At 34.6% G+C, this 21,868-nt stretch overlaps 2 long non-coding RNA genes across 2 annotated transcripts; both read left to right on the top strand.

Moving 5' to 3' along the window:
• Positions 1–1,092: 1,092 nt before the first annotated feature.
• On the top strand, positions 1,093–2,008 carry LOC118487135. Its single transcript, XR_004880423.1, has 3 exons — positions 1,093–1,409; positions 1,502–1,576; positions 1,946–2,008. It is a non-coding gene; the product is annotated as an uncharacterized LOC118487135 (long non-coding RNA).
• Positions 2,009–10,513: 8,505 nt separating this feature from the next.
• Positions 10,514–11,027, top strand: LOC110910973. Its single transcript, XR_002576626.2, has 3 exons — positions 10,514–10,539; positions 10,642–10,695; positions 10,777–11,027. It is a non-coding gene; the product is annotated as an uncharacterized LOC110910973 (long non-coding RNA).
• Positions 11,028–21,868: the final 10,841 nt, after the last annotated feature.

Here is a 21,868-nt window from a genome sequence, read left to right as displayed (position 1 = left end):
GTTCTATACAAATGGTTGAGCTGAGATCATTCTATTGTTTTATTTGAAAAGTTTTATTTCTACAGCAAACAATTGGCGGATTCATGTATACGACTTAACTTTGCACATGATAAAGATTTAATTGGCACGTAGCTTTTAAGGAAACTTTTTGAACCAACTAACAAATTGGGCGGGTCGGGCAGGTGTGGATCACCTGTTAAAGTGACTTTGGGTCAGAATGAGTTCAGGTCAATATGGTTTAGGATTAAAATGAGTTTGGGTTAAGACGGGCTCAGAGCAAAATGAGTTCAGTTCATTTAAAAAACTTATTAATTAAGATCGGGTAAACATGAGTTTGGAGCAAATTAATTTGGGTCAAACAGGTAGTTTAAAGGAAAAACTTTCAAACTTTTGGAATCTCTTGAAAAAAGTAAAGACTGGAAAATTGTGCGGGTTGGGTAATGGTGAAACAGGTGGTTTGAGATACGGGTTAAAAAGGTGAGTCAACTCAGTTAACCTCTTACACCATTACCATTTGTTATAGTTTTATAGTTGTTGAATACATGGTAACTGAGTTTGTGCTTATGCAGTCTAGAAACCACAAGGCATGTTTCAGTGATTATAATAACTCTCTCTACAAAGGAGCTGAATACATCATCTATTGGGTGAGTTGGTTTATTACATTTGCTATGTTTTTGTACTAAATGAATTATCTTAGGCCACATGGGCTATTCTTAGCCAATCAATTGAGTGATGTGGACAGGTGTTTGCATACTTTTCTTAATGCATTCACATATCCTGATAGGACATGCTATCATGTTGCATCTACAAACACAGTTTATGTTCTATCATATCTGGTTTCATAAAGTTTTTTTTTATTGTGTAGGATTTTTACAATTTGGTAGATGTATATCTGGATGCTGTTTTATAATTTGGTAGGACTTCAAAATATAGTTCTATACAAATGGTTGAGCTGAGATCATTCTATTGTTTTATTTGAAAATTTTTATTTCTACAGCAAACAATTGACGGATTCATGTAGACGACTTAACTTTGCACATGATAAAGATTTACTTGGCACGTAGCTTTTAAGGAAGCTTTTTAAACCAACTAACAAATTGGGCGGGTCGGGCAGGTGTGGATCACCTGTTAAAGTGACTTTGGGTCAGAATGAGTTCAGGTCAATATGGTTTAGGATTAAAATGAGTTTGGGTTAAGACGGGCTCAGAGCAAAATGAGTTCGGTTCATTTAAAAAACTTATTAATTAAGATCGGGTAAACATGAGTTTGGAGCAAATTAATTTGGGTCAAACAGGTAGTTTAAAGGAAAAACTTTCAAACTTTTGGAATCTCTTGAAAAAAGTAAAGACTGGAAAATAGTGTGGGTTGGGTAATGGTGAAACAGGTGGTTTGAGATACGGGTTAAAAAGGTGAGTCAACTCAGTTAACCTCTTACACCATTACCATTTATTATAGTTTTATAGTTGTTGAATACATGGTAACTGAGTTTGAGCTTATGCAGTCTAGAAACCACAAGGCATGTTTCAGTGATTATAATAACTCTCTCTACAAAGGAACTGAATACATCATCTATTGGGTGAGTTGGTTTATTACATTTGCTATGTTTTTGTTAGTTAAACGTATGATCTTCTGGTAGGTGTTAATTCGACCATTTACATGTGAATGGGTCTAATTTGGTTAGGTTTTACATCATATTGGTCAAATAAAGGGTTAGTGAAAAGGGACAAACGAGTTTAATGTTGGCTCAAAGCCAATATTTATTTCAAATAGGTCGAACAAAATAAATCTGAAAGGCAGCCATTGTAACGGGTCGAAGGGGTTGAAAGTGGCTGAAAGTATGTTTTTAATGCAAACGTTCTTTTTCATTGTTTAATTCAAAGATATAGATGATCATTGTAATTATATTGTTTCTGAAATCATACATATTGAAATAATTGTTTTGCAGATATCAGCCCACATTATCAGCTAATCAGATGAAAGTGGCAACTGAGTTTGAGTATCATGGAGGCATGTCTTTCTAGGCATTTGTTTATCAACTTGAAACATGACTTTCATTTCAATTGTCACACCCTCAAATTACCACTTAGGGAGTGTCCCTGCTAGACGTGTGACCACTAGTAATGAGCCACCAATTACATTGAATCCGTAAGTTTAAAATAAAGTCTTATCATTTAATAGTAATAAAATCCAAACATAGTAATTCAAAAACCACCAAGTTCAGCGGAAGCGTTAACGTAACATAATGTAAATACTTTCTAAACAACCATAGTAAATAAATGTTTGATAAATAACCCATCAATGCAACCATGACCACTCACGCCCTCTAGCCAGCAAGTTCCTGTTCCCATGTACCTAACGACCTGCGAGCATGTAACAAGTGTATCAGACAAAGCTGGCGAGTCCACAGATTAAGAAAACGTTTGCTACCAGTTGAATGTAAAACAGTTCAATAACCAATGCAAGTAATATTGTTAATATCTCAATTCCGAACAAGACGGCTCCTGATGTACATGACTGCCCTTTCCCACGTACTCCTATCCAGTACTGGGCCCGACTGGGTCATTAGTTCACATCCGTCCTATCTAGGAGCGGTGTGAGGGTGCCAAACCTAAGTAGCGCTACCAACTAATACCCGTTACCCTCCAGGTAACATAATAAGGGACTTACAAGAATGATAGGTGAGAATATTAACCAATATACCCGTTTTTACCCAAAAGACTTATCCCTCCACGGGATACCCACTGACTGTCCCCAACCACTGGGACGCATGCTCGAATGTAGTGAACTCACCTTGGTTTTGCTCGGTAAGATTATTTACTCGTTTAACAGTTGATCAAATATGTCCTGTCATGATTTACCAGAACACTCAGTTTAGTATTCCAATTTCACTTATGACATGCAATGTTTTCACACGTTACGCAAACAGTGCACTAACATTAACCAAGTTATGCAAGTTGTATCAGGAATCAACAGTATACATGTCTTACGAAAACATTTATCAATTCATGTATAATCTTGTTCACCATACACACTTTACCATCTGTTTACTAGTATAAACTTGCAAGTCAACTCGGCCCCAACATTACTGGCCCAAACCAAGTGTTTTTAAGTGTTATGCGGCTCATCAGTTTGCTAACCATGAACATGCAATTCAACTTAATAACATGTTAACATCAGCCCCTAATTATGTACCAAAACATATGCAACCATTACAATCTAACCTATCTAATCAAGCAATATATGAAATCTCTAGACCCAAGCATATTACGAATAACCATATATAATGTTCATGTCACATTTACACAGCCCAGGTGTGTAATCGGGCCAGTTGTGGACCTTATCCACCTCCGGCCCACTAGCAGGGGTGTGCGGCCCGATGATCAAATGAGGCCCACATGGCATATAACTCTTTTTCCATCTTTTTGAATTACCACAACCAACAACCACAGTAACATATATCTAGTTTAGTTCAGTGAACATCAAATTCACAACCCACAATCATGGTTCACAGAATTGTCACATGTCATCACATCAATTTCAATATCAAAATAGTTAACCGGTCGATTAATTAATGGCACAAACAATTCATTCGGCACATTGTGACTTCATTTGAGAATGCAGATTACATTGAAGTCCACCCATGTTCGAGCCCCACCATGTTTATTTAATTCTATGTAATTTTATAATAGCATTGAAAGTTACCAATAAAATCCAAAGGTTTACATGTTCTCATTTCAAATGCAGACATTTTTGGCACAATCATGTGCGACCAATGACAATATATAGGCCACCCACTTTTCATTCTCAATTATATTTTTGCTGATTCATCCATATTTGGATCCTTATGAAAGAATTCATGTGCAATCCTTAACTAAGTCAGCCCACATTCCTAAATAACGACCCATCATAGGTTTAGAAATCCATGTTCATCATTTTGTAAAACAATATCCAAATGTGAATGTTATATGTGAACGCATTATGTCTGTACCCTTTAAAAATTGTCAGGTATACATACATTCAGATGATGTCAGTCAACACATGCGGACCCTTATCCCCATATTCAGACCATTATGAGAGCACATGCAACCCACTTTCAAATTAAGTACTGACCATGTATGACTTTATGTGTGGATAGCCTGGCCTAATTCATGCAATTCTAGCTTATATCACATAAAGACTCATATGCTTCTGATCATACATCACATAAGTTCACATATAGACGAAAGCAGTCAATTAAAACTAAAAACAAGTAAGATTATACTAACCACAGGATTGTAAAGAGTGCACTAGAGCAAGTGGGGGTAATTCTTCGAAGGATCTAGCTGTCGTCGCTGATTCTAGAGGGCCTAGGGTTTTCCATTGTTGTGAGGGAGTTGTATGATCCCTCACATAACACGCATCAGAACAATTAAGTGGGATGGGCTAGGCTTAAATTGAACACAGGAGGCTGGGCTCTAATGCAGCTAGACCGAAGCAGAGGAGGGTGCGGCTCAGGTTGGGCCAACCGGCCCAAAGCACAAGGCATAGTGTAGTGTGCGAGATGAGAGGTGGGGAGTCGAGTATGATTAAATGGTACCATAAGTAATACTATCTTATCAATTATAATATTCGGATATAACGAGTCAGTACTCTCAATAATGCTCAACAGGTTTAGCTCTTCGTTACAACGAGAGATAAAGTGATACGAAAATACGGGTTGTCACATCAATCATTAATGATGAAGAGTGCACGTGTAGCTAAGGAAGTCGATCACAAGGTATTGCTTCTTTGTTCTGTGTGTAGTGATTTGTGTACACTTCGGATTTGGTTTGGGTAAAAAGGAAACTGGGTTGATTTGGGTAAAGATGAAATTTCATTTGGGTGTTTTTGGGTCCGCTAAATTAAACAATGGCTCCATTTGGGTCTTCTAAAACGGATCAATACGGGCTATTCTTATAAAACCCGCTAATTTAAAACGGGTTCAAATGGGTTTGCACTACCCATGACCCATTTTGACACGACCCATTCACGATTCCATTTTGGCCAGAACCTGTTTTGACCCAAAACAATTTGGAAACCTTTTAAAACGGACTGTTTTGACCTGTTTGCTGACCTGGCCTGATCTGTTGGTTGAGTTGAGCTATACTTGCTTCACCCCTGCAAAAGAACAATTAATCCATGCTATTTAATATTTATCATGCAACTTTTCGCCAAGTAATCCTTACCGATCTTGAGTTTTTAGTTTTTATTATAAATATATATTCTATTGTTATTTATATGATAACATGCTCGCATAGACTTCTACTATTAATCAAATTCCTTTATTAAATGAGCTCAAATTAAAGTTTGAGTTGGCTTGAACACATATAAACTCGGCTCGATATTAACTTGCTAAACCGAAGATTTTCGTTTTTAACTTTCATCAATTTCATAAATACGTCTTATTTCAAACTGACTTCAAAATATAGTTATATACAAATGGTTGAGCTGAGATAGTTCTATTGTTTTATTTGAAAAGTTTTATTAAATTATAAGACATGTAAAAGTAAATCATCCTATCTTATTTAGTAATAATATTCAAAATATAGCTCTATACTACAGGCCCGAAAGAAAGCAAGAAAGGGTTTGGTGGTCACGATCTCGAACAACGAGAGGTTGTGGTAAAATTCCCACCCTATCACAAACCCGATCCCGATGAGTCTACTGTTTCGTAGGAGATGACGAGTGAGGATGGTGGTATGTGGAAGTAAGCAACAACAGCAGCGGTTGTAGCACCAGAGACAAATACCAGAGACAAATGCCGATGAACCAAATTTCCCTCGGTACGCTAATATCCATTCACCATTTTGTTCAACCTTAGCCCAGTTTCTATAATTCTACATAAGTTATTTAATAGATTTTGTTTTGTTTTGAAATATGTACAGCCGCCTCAATAGAACGTGATATCCAAACCCGATGCATCCAAATTTGATGCGAAGGTATTTGATTTTTCAAGAGTATTTTTTTTTGTTTTATTACACTGAAGGTTACTTATAAGTTATAATTGTTCGTGGCCAGGGGCAGGGAAAAGAGACAACACTGTAAGTCTCTAAGAATTTAGTTTCCAAATTGTAGTATATGTCTTAACTCTTTTGATTTGCATGATAACCCTCACAGTGTATATACTTTGCATTCTCTCTAATTATTGTTGTAGTTAAAATCTATTAATCTGATACTTTTATTGTAGTTTAATTTCGGGTGATTGTTTTCGACAAAAGATTTCGAATCTATTTTTTCGTCTTTTTATTTTATTTTTTTAATTTTTATAGTTGAACAACTAAACCGTGATACTACATGTCATATAAAGAATTCCGGAAGAAATTATGATGTTGGGGACAAAAAATGACATGCGAACATCACAATCAAGTTAGCCAACCAAGTCAGCAGGCTTTTTTCCGTATACGATGATTTTGGTAGTTTGCTTAACTCTAGAACTTTTAGTAATAATCACCCTTTATGTACATTATGCTAGACATGCGACATTAGTGACTCAAAAGGAATGACCTAATTCGTAATCTACTTATCTATTTATACTATCATCTTTCTAATAGCGATCTATTGGGATGGAGGAGAAGTCTGCCACATCTCACCCTTCCCAGCCCTACTTTATTAGTAAGACATTACTAAGAATGTTGTTTGTTTTTATTTTGCTATTTGATCGCGCTATGCTGTTTTTTTGAAGCCAACAAAAACTGAAAAGCTCAATAGGGCAGTTGATCTCATGCTTGGGTTGTTGAGCATGAAGAATCCAATAAAATGAATGCTAGAAACATTAACATGGTTATCGCCCCAACATGACTCAGGTAAATCTTTTTAAATATTCATATTAATGTCCACAATCCTTATCACCTACTAAAACCAAGGTAAGATTTTCGTGAAGTTAATGTAGAGAGCCAACTGTTAATAAGTCAATTCCATATAATTCTTCAGGTAGAAAAATGGGCGGGTTGAGTCATTGGTTAGACGGGTATATTTTTCATACCAAATGGCTGCCAGTAGGGATGAGCGTGGTACTGGTACCGGTACCGAACCGGTACTGAAAAATGTTCGGTATTGTACCGACACAGGACCGGTGTGGTTCTGGTATCTAATCTTACAATCCTATGAAACTTGTGATGTTGGTTATCATCGAGTTTCCCTTTTCTTCCCCATTCATCATCCTCTGTAAACCCTAGAGGAATCTACACCAGTTATTCGAGGATTACTGATTTAGTCTGATGGAATGATGGATCTTTCAAATGTTGTTTGTGATTTTCATCCCAGGTCTTCAATTCTTTGATTTCGATATTCACAGGTATGATTTATTTCTGTTTTTATTGGAATTACGATTTTATAGTTGTGGATTTTAAGACAGGTGTTTGTTTTTTTTAGTTTCATCCCAGGTCTGAAATGTTGATATGTACAATCAACTATCAGGTTATGCAGTTGATAGATTTTGACATAGTTTAACCGATTTATTCTCTCATGTGTATCGTTGAGGTATCATTGCGTATTTCCAAAACACATTCCTGATCCATACGTTAACCTAGGGTTTTTCTAATCAATATCAAACACTAATACCCAAATTGTCTTGATATTTTTACTGTTGAGGTGAATATTAGGGTTTATTGCTTGCTTATCATCTCATATTCCTTTTCGTTTAGTAGTTTTGTAATTGAATGTTGAAGTAAAGTTTGTTGCGAATATTACGCTTGTATTAGTTGTTTCTGATTGTTAATTGATTTAGAAATGTTTTGTGTTAAATGACGACGAGAACAAGGTCTTTAGTGTAGTATTCAGAACTCCTCCGTATGTTTCTTTTCAGAATCTAGAAATTGTTGTCTATTTGTTTATGCGCATATGCATTGTTAATTGAAGCAGCTGAATATTTAATAATGTAGTAGACCGTTATGTGTAATTAGTTCCAATCTTAGATTATAAAAAATTTTATTAAGTATATACACGGTAGCCAAAGATTGCACCACGTTATACTAATTGTCACTTGACTCACTTTATCCGACTGCAGGAAAGATTCGACTGGAATTCCTCATATATTGGAACATAATGTCCTATTTGGTTCAAGAAAGTACCCTTTAAAAGAACCATTTGTTGAACTACTGAAGGGGAGTTTGCATACTTTTCTTAATGCATTCACATATCCTGATAGGACATGCTACCATGTTGCATCTACGAACACAGTTTATGTTCTATCATATCTGGTTTCATAAAGTTTTTTTTATTGTGTAGGATTTTTACAATTTGGTAGATGTATATCTGGATGCTGTTTTATAATTTGGTAGGACTTCAAAATATAGTTCTATACAAATGGTTGAGCTGAGATCATTCTATTGTTTTATTTGAAAAGTTTTATTTCTACAGCAAACAATTGACGGATTCATGTATACGACTTAACTTTGCACATGATCAAGATTTACTTGGCACGTAGCTTTTAAGGAAACTTTTTGAACCAACTAACAAATTGGGCGGGTCGGGCAGGTGTGGATCACCTGTTAAAGTGACTTTGGGTCAGAATGAGTTCAGGTCAATATGGTTTAGGATTAAAATGAGTTTGGGTTAAGACGGGCTCAGAGCAAAATGAGTTAGGTTCATTTAAAAAACTTATTAATTAAGATCGGGTAAACATGAATTTGGAGCAAATTAATTTAGGTCAAACAGGTAGTTTAAAGGAAAAACTTTCAAACTTTTGGAATCTCTTGAAAAAAGTAAAGACTGGAAAATTGTGCGGGTTGGGTAATGGTGAAACAGGTGGTTTGAGATACGGGTTAAAAAGGTGAGTCAACTCAGTTAACCTCTTACACCATTACCATTTATTATAGTTTTATAGTTGTTGAATACATGGTAACTGAGTTTGTGCTTATGCAGTCTAGAAACCACAAGGCATGTTTCAGTGATTATAATAACTCTCTCAACAAAGGAACTGAATACATCATCTATTGGGTGAGTTGGTTTATTACATTTGCTATGTTTTTGTTAGTTAAACGTATGATCTTCCGGTAGGTGTTAATTCGACCATTTACATGTGAATGGGTCTAATTTGGTTAGGTTTTACATCATATTGGTCAAATAAAGGGTTAGTGAAAAGGGACAAACGAGTTTAATGTTGGCTCAAAGCCAGTATTTATTTCAAATAGGTCGAACAAAATAAATCTGAAAGGCAGCCATTGTAACAGGTCGAATGGGTTGAAAGTGGCTGAAAGTATGTTTTTAATGCAAACGCCCTTTTTCATTGTTTAATTCAAAGATATAGATGATCATTGTAATTATGTTGTTTCTGAAATCATACATATTGAAATAATTGTTTTGCAGATATCAGCCCACATTATCAGCTAATCAGATGAAAGTGGCAACTGAGTTTGAGTATCATGGAGGTATGTCTTTCTAGGCATTTATTTATCAACTTGAAACATGACTTTCATTTCAATCATTAATGATGAAGAGTGCACGTGTAGCTAAGGAAGTCGATCACAAGGTATTGCTTCTTTGTTCTGTGTGTAGTGATTTGTGTACACTTCGGATTTGGTTTGGGTAAAAAGGAAACTGGGTTGATTTGGGTAAAGATGAAATTTCATTTGGGTGTTTTTGGGTCCGCTAAATTAAACAATGGCTCCATTTGGGACTTCTAAAACGGATCAATACGGGCTATTCTTATAAAACCCGCTAACTTAAAACGGGTTCAAATGGGTTTGCACTACCCATGACCCATTTTGACACGACTCATTCACGATTCCATTTTGGCCAGAACCTGTTTTGACCCAAAACAATTTGGAAACCTTTTAAAACGGACTGTTTTGACCTGTTTGCTGACCTGACCTGATCTGTTGGTTGAGTTGAGCTATACTTGCTTCACCCCTACAAAAGAACAATTAATCCATGCTATTTAATATTTATCATGCAACTTTTCGCCAAGTAATCCTTACCGATCTTGAGTTTTTAGTTTTTATTATAAATATATATTCTATTGTTATTTATATGATAACATGCTCGCATAGACTTCTACTATTAATCAAATTCCTTTATTAAATGAGCTCAAATTAAAGTTTGAGTTGGCTTGAACACATATAAACTCGGCTCGATATTAACTTGCTCAACCGAAGATTTTCGTTTTTAACTTTCATCAATTTCATAAATATTTCTTATTTCAAACTGACTTCAAAATATAGTTATATACAAATGGTTGAGCTGAGATAGTTCTATTGTTTTATTTGAAAAGTTTTATTAAATTATAAGACATGTAAAAGTAAATCATCCTATCTTATTTAGTAATAATATTCAAAATATAGCTCTATACTACAGGCCCGAAAGAAAGCAAGAAAGGCTTTGGTGGTCACGGTCTCGAACAACGAGAGGTTGTGGTAAAATTCCCACCCTATCACAAACCCGATCCCGATGAGTCTACTGTTTCGTAGGAGATGACGAGTGAGGATGGTGGTATGTGGAAGTAAGCAACAACAGCAGCGGCTGTAGCACTAGAGACAAATGCCAGAGACAAAAGACAAATGCCGATGAACCAAATTTCCCCCGGTACGCTAATATCCATTCACCATTTTGTTCAACCTTAGCCCAGTTTCTATAATTCTACATAAGTTATTTAATAGATTTTGTTTTGTTTTGAAATATGTACAGCCGCCTCAATAGAACGTGATATCCAAACCCGATGCATCCAAATTTGATGCGAAGGTATTTGATTTTTCAAGAGTATTTTTTTTTTTGTTTTATTACACTGAAGGTTACTTATAAGTTATAATTGTTCGTGGCCAGGGGCAGGGAAAAGAGACAACACTGTAAGTCTCTAAGAATTTAGTTTCCAAATTGTAGTATATGTCTTAACTCTTTTGATTTGCATGATAACCCTCACAGTGTATATACTTTGCATTCTCTCTAATTATTGTTGTAGTTATAATCTATTAATCTGATACTTTTATTGTAGTTTAATTTCGGGTGATTGTTTTCGACAAAAGATTTCGAATCTATTTTTTCGTCTTTTTATTTTATTTTTTTAATTTTTATAGTTGAAATTATGATGTTGGGGACAAAAAATGACATGCGAACATCACAATCAAGTTAGCCAACCAAGTCAGCAGGCTTTTTTCCGTATACGATGATTTTGGTAGTTTGCTTAACTCCAGAACTTTTAGTAATAATCACCCTTTATGTACATTATGCTAGACATGCGACATTAGTGACTGAAAAGGAATGACCTATTTTGTAATCTACTTATCTATTTATACTATCATCTTTCTAATAGCGATCTATTGGGATGGAGGAGAAGTCTGCCACATCTCACCCTTCCCAGCCCTACTTTATTAGTAAGACATTACTAAGAATGTTGTTTGTTTTTATTTTGCCATTTGATCGCGCTATGCTGTTTTTTTGAAGCCAACAAAAACTGAAAAGCTCAATAGGGCAGTTGATCTCATGCCTGGGTTGTTGAGCATGAAGAATCCAATAAAATGAATGCTAGAAACATTAACATGGTTATCGCCCCAACATGACTCAGGTAAATCTTTTTAAATATTCATATTAATGTCCACAATCCTTATCACCTACTAAAACCAAGGTAAGACTTTCGTGAAGTTAATGTAGAGAGCCAAATGTTAATAAGTCAACTCCATATAATTCTTCAGGTAGAAAAATGGGCGGGTTGGGTCATTGGTTAGACGGGTATATTTTTCATACCAAATGGCTGCCAGTAGGGATGAGCGTGGTACTGGTACCGGTACCGAACCGGTACCGAAAAATGTTCGGTATTGTACCGACACAGGACCGGTGTGGTTCTGGTATTTAAAGGCAAAATTCGGTATTTTTCCGGTGCCGAACTAAAGGTACCGGTACCGACAAGGCCAAAAACTGGGTACCGAATACAAATCCGAAAAATTCGATACACGTAATTTGGTACCCAGTACCAAATGCTCATCCCTAGCTGCCAGTCCAACACTTTTTTTGTCCATTTTTCTAATTTGTTACTTAGTTTGTACACATATCTTCATAATAATCTGTATAATTTTGTCTTTAATGTTAGTCTATACCCAAGAAGCTTGCAGATATGTGGTTGTGCATATAAAAAATATTCAAGGACATAATGGGTTATGCATTTGAGGAATAATCATGCGACTGGTAAGTTGAGGTATGTAGTTATGGTTTAGCCTGCTTTTAGGGAGTCAAGTGGAATTTAAGAGAGTATACTGGCTTTAACATGATTAAGCTATAGTAGTGATTTTCTATGTTCATGTTATAAGAATTGGGGTTATTGTACATATTAACATCAGTTTGCTCTATATGATCTTATTTCAAGTAGTTTTAGTTTCATTACATACTCATAAGCAAAACAAGTAAAGGCAATTAGTATTATTGTTATTATTATTCTAGAAGACAACAATATGCTCTTTCTTGGAATAATAAATTATTTAACTATACTGCAAGTTTGATTTTATAAAAAGATTCTACTAACCATATTACCAAAGCATTGTTTAGATCATATTAGGCTGAATTCACAACAAGATGGATCTATAGAAACTAATACCAGCTGTTTGGACACAACCATCAGCAGTGTTCTTTTATACAACCCGTATAATACACGTGAACTTAATTTATGATTATTTCCATGATATAAGAGATTTTTTCATTACAAAATATTATTTAGAATTATATATTATATAGGATGCATCATTCACATAGTATAAAACTTTTTAGGTTAGGCATACCCAATAAAGATTTGAAACATCCACTGGTCGTATGTTTCGCAATGACAATCAACAAAAGTCAAAGGCAGTCACTTTCTAGAGTTGGTTGATATTTGAAACAACCCGTCTTCTTTCATAGTCAATTGTGTGTTACGGGTAGGCAATCCTATGAATATTGTAGCAGGTTGAAAATTCTTGGTCTATTCTATTTTTAGGTTGAAAAATAATGACCATTTGTTCATCTCTTCAATACATTTTGCAAGACGTATATTAATTTTTTTTGCCCTCATGTAAGTTTGACTTTTTTTGTGTATGTTGAATTCTAGCCTAATCCAGGTTCCACTAGAAGCTTTGTTATTTTAATGGTTGCACTTCTCATGGTTGCACTAAAGTGGCAGCCCAAGCATGTAGTTTGGTTGACTTTGAGCATAAAAGGGTTAGTAATATCTTCTCTTAATTTTGTTGACTTGATGGTTCTAGAGAAAAGTTGTGGCTGTTTTAAAGGTAAGAGAATGGGTGTATCGGGCGGGTCAATAACGGGTCGTAACACTAACAAGTTATGGTGGAATACCAGGATGGATGGTGTTCTTTACGTGCTTCAAAGTATGTTAAAACCCTTAAATCATGTCTCTCTTTATATATTATGCACATGTTACCCTTTCTTTGGCTACCATTTGACCTAATCACTCTTTAGTGGTATACAAAGTCAACTTCACCTATATTTCACCTTATTGATCAATATTCTTTTTTTACTACATTAGTTGAATGGTTTGAATAATTTGGCGTTTGGTTATTGATATCTTGAACATTATATTTCACCCAACACTTGCAGTGGATATCACCAATCAACTCTAAGCTTTTGACCCGTTTCATTTAAATTTCTTTATTTTGACATGTTTCATATTTTTTAGAATTATTTTGACCTGTTTAACCTAATTCATTTTAATTCCTGTACCTTGACCAACTTAATATTAGCTATATTTTACCATTTGTAAAATTAAATATAAAAGCAGTGTTTGAATTATACTTCAAATATTTAACCATTTCACTAATGATTTAATTTTTTTTTGTTGGAGCAGTTCTTTGGTGAGCTTAAATGAAAGCTTTCGAAGATGTCTGATGTAAAAAAATTGCATTTTGTTCCTGATGCTCATGAACCTATGATGAGATTCAAGTGATATTGGATTTCAATATACTTTAAGTGCATATCTATATATGTGTGTCAGGTTATTTGTTTGGAGAGGGAAGATCCCGACACCAATAGCTCTAGGGAACAGGGGGCAACTTTAAACATGATAGCATGTGCATTTTGTGAGGTGGCAGCTGAAACAAGAGACCACTTATTGGTTTGATTTTGCACTGTAAATTCAGTGTGGCAGGAGCCATCTATATGGCTAAAAGCTCCAAGGAGTTTATGGAACGCGAGGAACCATAAAGTCTTTTCATGAAAGGAACACTTCGATTTATATAGTGGTGGAAGAGATGAAGGAAGAATTGTTTGAATGAGTAAAACATATATGGCGAAAGGCACACGGGTGACATGAAATGAATTGCCAAGATTTGATTTCGCAAAGATTTGATTACTTTGTATGTAGTATGTTTGTTTGCTGTAGGGTGTTGCTTTACGATCTGTAATTGGGACTGATATAGCATCTTGCTGTTTTGTCTATTTTGGTTATGAATTAAAAATCTCTAGCATCATGGTATGGTGGCTTCAAGATCAATGCTATTTGTTGCATGCTCAGAAACATGCTATTTTGGGATTGGTTAGAGGGTTTATGTTCATTATGGTTGGTTTATTGTTGGGAAGATTTTGGTCTCGATGGAAGAGCAATTTATATGCCAGAACTAGAGACTTAATAAGGCAGGGGTATTTTGGGCATATTTTGGAAGTTAAGATAAACCATCAGTTGTGTCCTAAGATTTGGTTAGGAATGAATGTTGGCTGCAACATCTGGTAAATAAAAGCCAATATAATCCCAGGATTGAGTGGATTACTATAAAATTTTAGTGGGAAATAATTCTAAAATGTAAAAGGTGTATTTATATTTTACTGCTGGTCAAAATCTAAAATGTGAAATCATCTGAACTAAAATTCATGATACTTATATTTTTAAACGATTATCAAAGGCAAATGGTTATATACTATTGTCATATATTTTTGACACTGTTGTCATCTTTAAAAAGTAATGTTCGGTACTTTTTAAAGATGATGAGGTATAAATTATAGTACTACTTTTGGTAAAATTGATTTGTTTTAATGCAACATTTATTTTATTTAAAAGTTTATCTCAAACACTATTAAATAATATTATGTATTGTGAGACCACCCCGTGTAACACACGGGTACTTAACGAATTTTAAAATGTTGTATTGGTTTTGACCTGACCCGTTTCAACATGTAGAATTTTAAAATGTTGCAGGAATTGTATTGGTTTTGACCTGACCCGTTTCAACATGTAGAATTTTATAATGTTGGTTCTAAAGAAGTGTATAAAGAAGTCTTTAACGAATTGTGGTAGAATTTTATAATGTTGGTTCTAAAGAAGTGTATAAAGAAGTCTTTAACGAATTGTGGTGTATATAGGGACGTTAATCATACGAATAAAACAACTAATGTGGTTTATAAGGAGATTTTCAACGAATTGTAATCGTTGTATATTCATGTATTTCAATTTGTCGTTCTACTCTAATATATTTTTTTTTGTGTTTTAACGTGTATAAAGTCATAAAATTATGTCAACGGTGATAATGAAGATATTTTCTTTTACCAACGGTGATATGCGGATTAGATATTTTCTTTTGCTTTTCAAAGGAGGCAATTTCCACTGGCCGTATGTTTTGAACATGAACATGATGTACTTCTTAATGTGTTTTAGCTTTTCCACACTATTTTTTAGTCTCTTCTTGTAGCTCAATATAGTTTGTTTAACTATCGAATGGCCAACAGCTGTTGAGTTAGGTGTATTGTTGTCACACCGCTAGGTAACCCAAGTCCACCATCTTAAGTTCCGAGGAAAATTCACCGCATGAAAGCTCACTGCAGCACAACCCAATCTGAATCGGATTCAAATATGATACCTATGACCTCAAACCCAAATCTTCACTTTCCCTCTTATGCCATTGGCCATGTCACTATTAATCTACATAAAAAATTGGAATTAAAAAAACAAAAGTTCTTAGTCATCAATATTCAATGGTAGTAAATGTGTAAGTTTGAAACTACGCATTAAAATTGGGTTATTTTCAGAAGTAAAAAAGTTACGACTTTAATGGAACCATTTATTAACTTATTTATAATTCCTAGAAATTTTCCCATAATTTCAAAACATAAACTAAATGATTTGTTATATTTCAAAAACAACTATCGCATACTGACGTCCGAAAGTCAGCAATTAGATTTGATATATTTGCTTATCATTAAAGAAGATTTGATATATTTGCATATCATTAAAGAAAAGGAAAATTGCACCCACTATAAGCAATTTTTGGGTACTAGCTACAAAGTTAACAACCAAAATGTCAATGAGGTGATGGTGGAATGGTAAGGGAGAGATTTGGTGTTTTAAGGGACCCAAGTTCGATTCCTGACATCCTCATTATTTTCTGTGGCACCTGGTGATGATGGAAGACTAGGCGAAAAAGTGAAGATTTCTAGTTTGATCTTTGAACTGAGCAGGTTTTACCTCATCGCACTGTCGTGCCTTCGGGCAATCTTCTCGGGCTTCGGCCCTAGGTGGGAGTTTTCACCGGTTTGGAGGCGAGTGTATCCCGATGTGGTTAATTTCGCCAGTAGCCCATTTGGAGGATTCGTTGGCCGTTCAAAAAAAAAAAACAACCAAAAGTCAAAGCCACGAGTTTCAAACAACTAAATTGTCGGTAAGGCCATGGGGTATAGTTTCACGTCCCTTAGCTACATGTAGGCGCCAAATCACCTACTTGACCCTCTTTCACTTCACCTCACACCAATGAAATGGTTTAACCTCCCATAAAAACACCCCTTAAATTAATTAAAATACATACATACATACATACATACATACATATATATATATATACATACATATATATATATATATATATATATATATATATATATAGGTACGGGATCAGGAGAAAACTCCCTAAAGTGTGAGAACGCATCCTGATGGAACACGTGGCGCGGGATATAATCAGGGTGTGAGGGGCTTTTTTGTCTTTTCAATATTCTTTTTTCCAAATTTCGTGTGTTATATGCTGCTTCATTTTTTGCGTCTAAGATAATTTTGGTGTTAATTAGATTCATTAATTACTTGGCTGTTTTTTTTATCTGTCTCGTTGAATTAATTGTTTTTGTTTCACATAGATAATTTTTTTTGGCGTTATGGCATTTCCCAAGTCAATTTTTTGGTGCTCGTGGTGTTGTTATTAATTCATTACCATTGATTAATATTTTAAAAGATTACAATAATACGAAATCAAAATAAACTAAGGCTTGGCGTTTATATATTATGGCGTTTTACGTTTTATGCTGTTTTGTAGGCTAAGCCCTTAAGTAAAACACAGAAAAAACTACACAGTAATAAAATTGGTGTTTTGTATATACTTGGCGTTTTATATTTCAATGGCGTTTTATGTATGAAAGGATGTTTACCTTTTATGAAGCCGTCCACGTAATAAAATTGATGTTATTTACGAAAATATCACCGCGCCAATCTAGTCTATAGATTGTTTTGATCGGACAATCCATAAGCGTTCTCACTGTTCTCACACTTTTCATCGTTTTCCTAAATCCTGACCATATATATATATATATATATATATATATATATATAGGGTAGGGTTCTAGAGTGAACACTAGGTTGAGAGTGAAGTGTGTGAACTAATCTGGGCCATTGGATTACATTATCTAGAGATTTTTAAACAATGGCAACATTGTAATTATAATGTTGTAACTTCCCTTTAAAATAATTGACAGAAGGGTATTTGCGTCTTTTGTAAATTGCATTTATTAAACAATATAATCAAAATCCCTAAAATCTCGCTAGTTTCCGTATATACATGATACATAGTTGTTAGTGTATACACATGTGTACAGTCTCGCTAGTATCAGTTTATACAAGATACGCAGATGTTAGTTTATACACATGTGTACAGTCTCGCTAACTATCAGTTTATACAAGATACATAGTTGTTAGTTTATATACATGTGTACAGTCTCGCTAACTATCAGTTTATACAAGATACACAACTGTTAGTTTATATACATGTGTACAGTCTTTTATACATCTGTGTATTATATTCACAAATGGTTACATATGTGTATATTAACAACATGTATATTATGCATGCACACGAGAAGATTCATGAAAAAATTATGAAATTAATGAAAACGAAACATATCACATGTATGCAAAGATAAATAACTTCATCACATATTCAAAAAAAAGTTAATGCTCAAAAATAATTACAATTTCAATCTCAGAGAAATTTTTTAATATTTATTGAAAATTATAAAAGTTAAAAACAATGTATTATGATATCTAAATATACGGATAATAAAAGAAAAATATTATTCAAATTAAAATTTAAACAAAATATATGGATAAAGAAATGATGGAGAAATAATTAAAAATGAGAGAGAGAAAGAGAGAGTTAAGAGATGAGAAAATTAAATGATTTTAATTAAACATACTTGGCTAATGTCAATCTTACTCTTTTAATCTAAAAATGATCAAGGGCCAAGATTAGTTCACTCAGTACACTCTCAAGAAGTTGTTCACTCTTGAACCTAATCGTGTGTGTGTATATATATATATATATATCATGTTGTGTGTGTGTGCAAATTTCCCAATGCTTGATTCCCCCCTCTCTCTCTCTCCTAGTTAACTTCTTAACCCATAAAGGTTTTAATGCCTCTTAACACCCTCCAGTAACGATATGACAGGTGTTAACGGATGCCAACTAAGATTAACACCTATGGGTGTTAGAGTATACAAGTCGGCCAAAGTAACAACATAGCATCATGTATGCTTACAAGCTAAATTTAAATTTCAAACAACCAAATTGCCGGTAAGTAACAACAAGGGTTGCATTGTGACTGCTACAAAAAAAAAAATATTATCAAATAATCCATGTTAGCGATAATACCAAAAATATATATTCAATAGTATGCTTACAAGTTAACCTTTCAATGAAACGATTTAGAAGTTTTTACGTATTAGAAGAGTTTTCGGGAAGGTTTTACCTATCAAAAGAGTTTTTGGGCGATTTATAGTCGATTTGATTAAGCTAATTCTTTTTCCATTTAAACCTAACCCGAGTCAAGCCAATCATATATAGACGTGTTTGGCATTACCAATTTACCACCAATACCCTATGACGAAAAATGACAAATAAGTTTGAGTTGTAGATATAAAATAAAGAATACCTTATAAAAAATGATCACATCTTATGAACAATCAACTACAAGGAGTTTCAACAATCATACAAATAAAAAATCAATTCAATAATCACACAAGGATAGAAACAAAGAAATTGCAATTTCATCTTGTTTAGAAATGAAACTGGATGAGACTATGAGGTGTGGAGGAGCTTGGATTGGGGGCATTAATTGACACATGGCGAAGGTGAGATCCACAAGCTAATACTAAAAAAATAGGGGTGTGGTGGGGTGTCCCCTAACTGGGCGTGGTCAGGCATGTAGATTTTTTTTGTTTAAACTATTTAAAATTTCATTAATAAAAATAACACACTAATTAAATTAAAAGATTACATAGAATATTTTGTTTAACAAATCAAAGAAAATAAAAATAAACCTACAAAAAAGAAAAGAAAAATATAAAATTAAAACTACATAAAAGTTACTCCATGTTATATTTTTCATTATTTCTTTTTTCATTTCCAACGTCATTGCCAATTGTGGGCCGGTAAGGTGATCGACGGATAGCGTAACTGGAATAGACGAGTCGTCGTATGGAAAGTTTGTGTATACACGGTTTCCTATATACGATGCGATTCCAACTAGATCAGGACACAGTGAGTATACTAAACCGTGTGGCGGTGGTTGTGGATGGCCGTGTGTAATTGGTATTTGTTGATGTGGTGGTGGACGGTTTGGTGGCGGGTTAGGGTTCGGGTTTTCTTGGTATCCAAAGGGGTTGTTTGGGTTGTAGTCACGGTTATAAGGATGCATTGTAGGACGTGGGGTGATTTTATAAAAAATAAAGAGATACGGTAGAAGAAGTAGAGGTGGTAAAAATTGTAAAAATAGGTGGGTGCACATATTGGTTTAAAAGGTAAATAATTTTTTTTTAAACTAGCCGTTTGGCAACGGCTACCCCCAACGACTACTTTGAACCAGCCAATCAAAGCCCGCCATGTCACCCAGCCCCCCCCCCCCCCGCCTCACACCAGACACAATCTCGACGCCAAGCGGACAACGCCATGTCCAACGCTTAGCCGGGATGGTGTACCTACCGTTTAAACCCAATCCACTGCTCCAACCCACACCCCCACACCTCGTAGTTTAATGCATATGGCAACATATTAATTGACCCCCCCCCCCCCTAAAAAAAACATTGGTGACTCATTTTTAAAAATCCAATATTGTATCTGTGATTCTGTTCATTTTTAAGAACTATCTTCAATAAATCTTAAAAGAAATAAAATAAACACAATATATAAAAAACATTTAGCATGGCCACCACAGTTTAATATTCGTACCTGATAAGCTAGATTAACATTTAAAAAGTTTCTTGGAATTGAACTGTATACAAAAATTAACAGCGTAGTATAGACTTATCGGATAAACATAATAACATATCAATTCTACGCAGTAATAACGGGTCGGGTTTACCAACATACCAACACTTTTCACTCCACTTTCTATGTAGATGATTAATGTATATTACATAAAATCATAGTGATGAAAAGTGATCGCTTTTCCCGCTTTGGCGAGATTTCTAGGTTACATGCACAAGTAGCGCTTCTAATTCCTAGGTAATTAAATCACTATCAATGCTAATTGATCTAGGTTTTTTTGTTGATCATGATATTCACACATCTGTCCTTATTTCCATACCCACCAAAGCGCTGTGCTTTGGCTAAAGCACAACGTTTAGTGTTCTTTTCCAGAAAAAAGGTGATGTGACTTTGATACGAGGTTTGATTATGTACGAGGTTGTTAGCTGTGTCACGCGTAACCCTAAACGCCGCGCTTTGGCCAAAGCACGGTGTTTCGACCCTAAATTCTGGTGCTTTTAAGAAGGACTGGCCATGCATTCGATATTCATTCAAAATTCGAAATCGCAAAGGTGTTTCATTCTTTCGCGTGTTTTGTCGTTTTAGTAACGTTTCTTCAAAATACAATGTCGTGGTTTAGCAACTACCTTTTAGGTGAATACTCTGATGAGTCCGTTGTTCCAGATTCTTACGAGGGAACCGTTATTTCTTACTTGTACGATAAACCGATCCCGTCCAACATGTAAAATTTGGGCCAAATATGAGACCTATGACCTCAAATCCAAATCTTCACTTTCCCTCTTATGCCATTCCCCATGTCACTATTAATCTATATAAAAAATTGGAATTAAAAAGCAAAAGTTCTTAGTCATCAATATTCAATGGTAGTAAATGTGTAAGTTTGAAACTACGCATTAAAATTGGGTTATTTTCAGAAGTAAAAAAGTTACGACTTTAATGGAACCATTTATAAACTTATTTATAACTCCTATAAATTTTCCCAAAACTTCAAAACATAAACTAAATGATTTGTAATATTTCAAACACAACTATCGCATATTGAAGTCCAAAAGTCAGCAATTAGATTTGATATATTGGGAGAGTATCAAATAGGAAGTTTATTTTGTTTAAGAAGGATAGAAAGCAATAGGATTACAACATGTGGCAAAATTTAAAATAAAAAAGAAGGGTTCTTTAGTCAATTTTATCCAATCTTCTCCCTTCTTCTCTCTGTAACTTTAAAACACACCATTTTCAAAACCCATCATTTTCAACCTTTTCTTCACTTTCTATCTCAATAATCACTACATTATAGTGCGATTTTCGTCACCAATCAATGATTCAAACACCCAATCAGCATGTTCTTCAACTTTTTTGAAGAAACCCAGTTTAATTTCATACAATATCTCATTTTTCCCGTGTTTTTGAAGCGAATCACTCGATTCGTT

Source organism: Helianthus annuus, chromosome 15 (genome assembly GCF_002127325.2).
Source record: "Helianthus annuus cultivar XRQ/B chromosome 15, HanXRQr2.0-SUNRISE, whole genome shotgun sequence".
NCBI classification, from domain to species: Eukaryota; Viridiplantae; Streptophyta; class Magnoliopsida; order Asterales; family Asteraceae; genus Helianthus; species Helianthus annuus.
This window is presented reverse-complemented; position numbering and strand designations above follow the sequence as displayed.